The sequence below is a fragment of the Littorina saxatilis genome, linkage group LG3 (assembly GCF_037325665.1).
Source record: "Littorina saxatilis isolate snail1 linkage group LG3, US_GU_Lsax_2.0, whole genome shotgun sequence".
NCBI lineage: Eukaryota > Metazoa > Mollusca > Gastropoda > Littorinimorpha > Littorinidae > Littorina > Littorina saxatilis.
Genome location: NC_090247.1, coordinates 1866979 through 1872978, shown reverse-complemented (window position 1 = coordinate 1872978; position 6000 = coordinate 1866979).

Below are 6000 nucleotides of genomic sequence, written 5' to 3'. Positions count from 1 at the left end.
TGTAAAAGCTACCCAATTAATGGAAAAGCTACCCAATTAATGTAAAAGCTACCCAATTAATGGAAAAGCTACCCAATTAATGGAAAAGCTACCCAATTAATGTAAAAGCTACCCAATTAATGGAAAAGCTACCCAATTAATGTGAAAGCTACCCAATTAATGTAAAAGCTACCCAATTAATGTAAAAGCTACCCAATTACAATGGAAAAGCTACCCAATTAATGTAAAAGCTACACAATGAATGTGAAAGCTACCCAATTAATGTGAAAGCTACCCAATTCATGTAAAAGCTACCCAATGAATGTGAAAGCTACCCAATTAATGCGAATGCTACCCAGTTAATGAAAAAGCTACCCAATTCATGTAAAAGCTACCCAATTCATGTAAAAGCTACCCAATTAATGTAAAAGCTACCCAATTAATGGAAAAGCTACCCAATTAATGGAAAAGCTACCCAATTCATGTAAAAGCTACCCAATGAATGTGAAAGCTACCCAATCAATGTAAAAGCTACCCAATTAATGTAAAAGCTACCCAATTAAAAGCTACCCAATTAATGTAAAAGCTACCCAATCAATGTAAAAGCTACCCAATCAATGTAAAAGCTACCCAATTAATGTGAAAGCTACCCAATGAATGTGAAAGCTACCCAATTAATGTAAAAGCTACCCAATCAATGTAAAAGCTACCCAATTAATGTGAAAGCTACCCAATGAATGTGAAAGCTACCCAATTAATGTAAAAGCTACCCAATCCATGTAAAAGCTACCCAATTAATGTAAAAGCTACCCAATCAATGTAAAAGCTACCCAATCAATGTAAAAGCTACCCAATTAATGTAAAAGCTACCCAATTAATGTAAAAGCTACCCAATTAATGTAAAAGCTACCCAATTAATGGAAAAGCTACCCAATCAATGTAAAAGCTACCCAATTAATGTAAAAGCTACCCAATTCATGTAAAAGCTACCCAATTAATGTAAAAGCTACCCAATTAATGGAAAAGCTACCCAATTCATGTAAAAGCTACCCAATGAATGTGAAAGCTACCCAATTCATGTAAAAGCTACCCAATCAATGTAAAAGCTACCCAATTCATGTAAAAGCTACCCAATTCATGTAAAAGCTACCCAATCAATGTGAAAGCTACCCACAGGGTTCATACAGGTCATGGAAAATCTGGAAAGACATGGAATTTGATTTTTAATTTTCCAGGCCTGGAAAGTCATGGAATTTCAATTCAAGTCATGGAAAGTCATGGAATTTAACAAAAATATAAAAAAATAAAAAATTAACCTTTAGCACGCCAGCGACGATTTTCGTTGCCCAGCCATCTTCCCCCCCCCCCCCCCCCCCTCTTTGCCAGCCAGCAGCGATTTGCGTCGCCAACCTAAGGCTTGTTCGTATGACCAACTTCTCGTTCGTATTTGCATACAAGAATAACGGTATTTTTAACGGCACTTGACCCAAAGCGAGGCTCACTTCCTTCCGTTATCTCGCCGTGTCGTCTGCGCTGCATTTGAGTCGGTTTCGTCGAAGTTTTCTGCTTTTGTTTTTGCATCGATAAAGTACTTTAGCGCTTCGACAAGCAAGATGGAGGATGATGAGTTTGAAACTTTCTTTCGAGTTGTTTCTTGACAACAAAAAGTATGCGGAATTGGAACGAATTACCAAGGAAGATCTTCGCAATGAACTGTGTATTGCGGTGAAAAAAATGACAGTTCGTCAAGTCACAATGACGGTTACGAAACGGAATTTACGAAAGTGCAGATGGATACAAACAGTGGCTGGTCCAGTTTAGTGAAATGACAGGACCAGCAAACATTACCGATAATCTGACTGCGTAGCAAATGCTTGACTTGCTTGTCGAAGAGACACTGCGTAGAAACTGACTCAAATTCAGTGCAAAGCAAGCCAGTGTCAAAACTGGCAGTGACAAGACGTAAAAAGTTTGCCTGTTCAGAAATGGCGACCTGTGGATCTAGTCATGGAAAATGTTATTGAGGCTCATGGAAAGTCATGGAAAAGTCATGGAATTTTGTTTCTAAAAACCAAAGGGGACCCTGTACCCAATAATGTGAAAGCTACCCAATTAATGCGAAAGCCTGCGTTTGGGGTTGCATGTATTCAACTGTTACAACATTTAGTACATTTAAAACCAGGCAGTTTCGTAAATTAATGGTAATTTGAGAAAGAGAGAGAGAGAGAGAGAGAGAGAGAGAGAGAGAGAGAGAGAGAGGAGAGAGAGAGAGGGTAAATGTAAATAAAAATGTTGTAAAACAATTGTCCATGATCTGTTTACTGTCCATTGAGTGTGAAGCTGAGAGAAAGAGTGAGACTGAAGGAAAACAATAATAACTTAATAAGAATTAAAATGATAATAAAAATAATAAAAATTTAAATTTATAAAAAAACTTCCCATTAAAAAAAAAAAAACGCACGCACATGTGTGATTAACAATGTCTGATCTCCTAAAAAGATAAAGAAAGAAAAAAAAAAAAACTGTTACAACAGAGCAACCAGTTCAGGTGATCGTTGGTAGGTTAGGCACTTCATCACCATTTTTGACTCACATGCGAAGCAAAAGTGAGTCTATGTACTCACCCGAGTCGTCCGTCCGTCCGTCCGTCCGTCCGTCCGGAAAACTTTAACGTTGAATATTTCTTGGACACTATTCAGTCTATCAGTACCAAATTTGGCAAGATGGTGTATGATGACAAGGCCCCAAAAAACATACATAGGATCTTGACCTTGCTTCAAGGTCAAGGTCGCAGGGGCCATAAATGTTGACTAAAAAACAGCTATTTTTCCCATTTTCTCTGAAGTTTTTGAGATTCAATACCTCACCTATATATGATATGTAGGGCAAAGTAAGCCCCATCTTTTGATACCAGTTTGGTTTACCTTGCTTCAAGGTCAAGGTCACAGGAGCTCTTCAAAGTTGGATTGTATACATATTTTGAAGTGACCTTGACCCTGAACTATGGAAGATAACTGTTTCAAACTTAAAAATTATGTGGGGCACATGTTATGCTTTCATCATGAGACACATTTGGTCACATATGATCAAGGTCAAGGTCACTTTGACCCTTATGAAATGTGACCAAAATAAGGTAGTGAACCACTAAAAGTGACCATATCTCATGGTAGAAAGAGCCAATAAGCACCATTGTACTTCCTATGTCTTGAATTAACAGCTTTGTGTTGCATGACCTTGGATGACCTTGACCTTGATGTATTTTGGTAGGAAAAATGTGTAAAGCAGTTCTTAGTGTATGATGTCATTGCTATGTAAAGGTCAAGGTCAAGCATGTGAGTCGTATGGGCTTTGCCCTTCTTGTTGTTGGTAGTTTAAATGATGCAATACTTGAAGTAAATCTCTCTTTGTTTGTATCTGTGTGTGCATGTTTCGTGGTTTATAACTAAGAAAATGGACCAGCTGGGTTTATGATACTGCTGTGGAACATTTCATCAGTTCTATTTGGTCTGTGATAAAATGTATGTGCTGATAAAATGGGGAATTGCAATAGTTTGTTGTTCGGTCTTCTTATTTGCAGTAATATCTCTCTCACGTAACGTTTTTCTGTTTGTTTCCGTGTGTCTGTCTGCCTGTCTCTCTCCCCCCCCCTCCCCCACACACACAGACACATACCCATTTAAAGCTTGCATGGATGCGCTGTGATGCTTTTTACAGCAAAACTGAAAGGTAGACTCTTTTTAAAATTCTATCAAACCTTTGCATCTATAAAATTATGGTCAGATTCTTTTCCTTTGATTAAAAATAATGCAGAAAGGATCCAAAAACACTAGGCGCACATGCAATAATTGATTTATACATAAAACTGCTGCTGAACACACATTAGTAAATTATACATCGAAAATGAGCCAGTAAATAGACAGGCACGGTGCACCCACACATCCACATTTTACACCTTCCCGAAATAACTGCGTAATTTCGAAAACGCATGTATCAAGAAAAGCTTTTAGAGCACACTCAATATTTGCGAACGTTTTTAGGGGCACCATGCCAAGACAAAAGATAAAACCACAGGGGATCATTATAAGTGACGGATTTAGTTCATGAATGTGTTCAGAGTGAGAAATTTAAACATACATTATGAAATGTCTCTCTACCCCCACACCCCCCGGGTGCCTTTTCTCTTTATATCCCCCTCCCTCTCTTGGAAATAGATGCATGCAGGTGAAACTACTCAAAACTGGGCCACTCAAGAGCGCTAAAGGAAAGATAATAATAGGGGGAAATTGCTAAATTGGATTTACACTTTTCAGTTTTCTCAAACGAACAAACAAAAATACCGAGAAGCTTATTTAAATTTACATGCTGCTTCAACTTCCAGCCAATCACACTCGCGTGTACTCAAAATTTAACAACAACCTCTTTCGTACCACTCGATTCTATCATCCAAACGAATTTGTGCAAACTCGAACTTCTCCAGTTGCAGACGACAGTTGGCTTGCCGACACAGGTTTAGCCGTTTGTTGATGAAAACGCTGAAAAAGAAGAGAAGCAAACTTGAAACTGCAAGCAATCTCTGAAAATAACAAAGTTTTGGATCCGAAGGTGTGGTCTGTGGAAAACTGTTGTCGTAGTAACGTCAAGGTAGGTTGTTTGAACAAGCGATGAAGGGGCACATAACTGGAACAAGCGATGAAGGGGCACATAACTGGGCTTTCCCGTGCACTCTGTAAAGGTTTTTGTGCCGGCAATTTTGTTTGTTTGTAAAACTTCGGTTAGGTTTAGGGCCTGTATATTCTTGCTGTAATGTCAGTCTACTATAACAACCAGCATGTAACTCAATATTTGACAGTGGCGAGAATATATTCAGCTGCGAAAGCGAGAAAGTCTACTAATTTAAAGTGACAACCAGTTTGCTATTTTGAATGAGACTGCAAGACTCGGTTCTGCTCTACGTTTTGCAATGAATTTCGGAAAGGTATCTGATATGATAAAATAAAAACAATAACAATTTTTAAAAAAACACGGAAGAACTCTGTCTCCACTCTTTTTCGGAATGAATACAAACTCGTTAAAGGTCCCCGCGACATTCCTTTCTGCACCCCCCCCCCCCTCCCCACCAGATGTTTACGTTTACAATTCTGCCCCGTTTCTTATAGCTATTTGTTTCTCTGCAGCATTGATGTGAGGGCAACTGACGCACAGTTTCTGTGTTTATCTCCTTCCTTGCTTCTTTCATTGTTGGGATGTGGCGTGTGCAATTATGGTCAGCAGTTGTGGGCGTTTAACACGATAAAGAAGCATTAATCCCTCCCTCGATTTTGAACTCAGATTTCTTGGATTACCTTTTTTTACGAGTCAGTGCCTGCCGTCGGAAGACGAATTGATGCTGACAGTTATTTTGTCTTCTGTGTCTATTGTTCCAGCTTTTGTGAGAAAGTTAAAGCAAGCTCCTCCTACCCTCCCCACCCCCACCCCCATCCCATCCCCCTCTTCCTCAGTCAAAACGGCTTAGAGAGATTATACATGCCAGGGCCGAAGAGTCCTGCCAATTCAGTGGGGCGGGAGGGGTACAGCTGTATATTGAGAACTGAGTATGAAGCCTTTACCTTCTTTCGTGTGCAACCCACAATGAAACCCATCAACGATCCGTCTGTAGGTGTAATGTGCATTAATGGCATCTTTCCACCTGGGCACTTAACACAATTCATCTTCGCGGCCTGGCTACTGTCTATACGGAGCGGGGTTTTTGTTGTTGAATGATAGTCACCAATTACTGAGGTGAATCAAAAACGATCTATGCATGCCCGAATTTCAATATTGCCGCGGAACTGTTAACCCTTGTGCGTGTGTGTGTGTGTGTCAGTGCCCAGTGTGTCACGTGTGTGTGTGTGTGTGTGTCACGTGTGTGGGTGGGTGTGTGTGTGTGTGAGAGAGAAAATAGAGGGAGAGAGACAGACAGACAGACAGACAAACAGACAGAGCGAGAGAGAGAGAGAGATGTTTTAACAATTCAGTACTGAC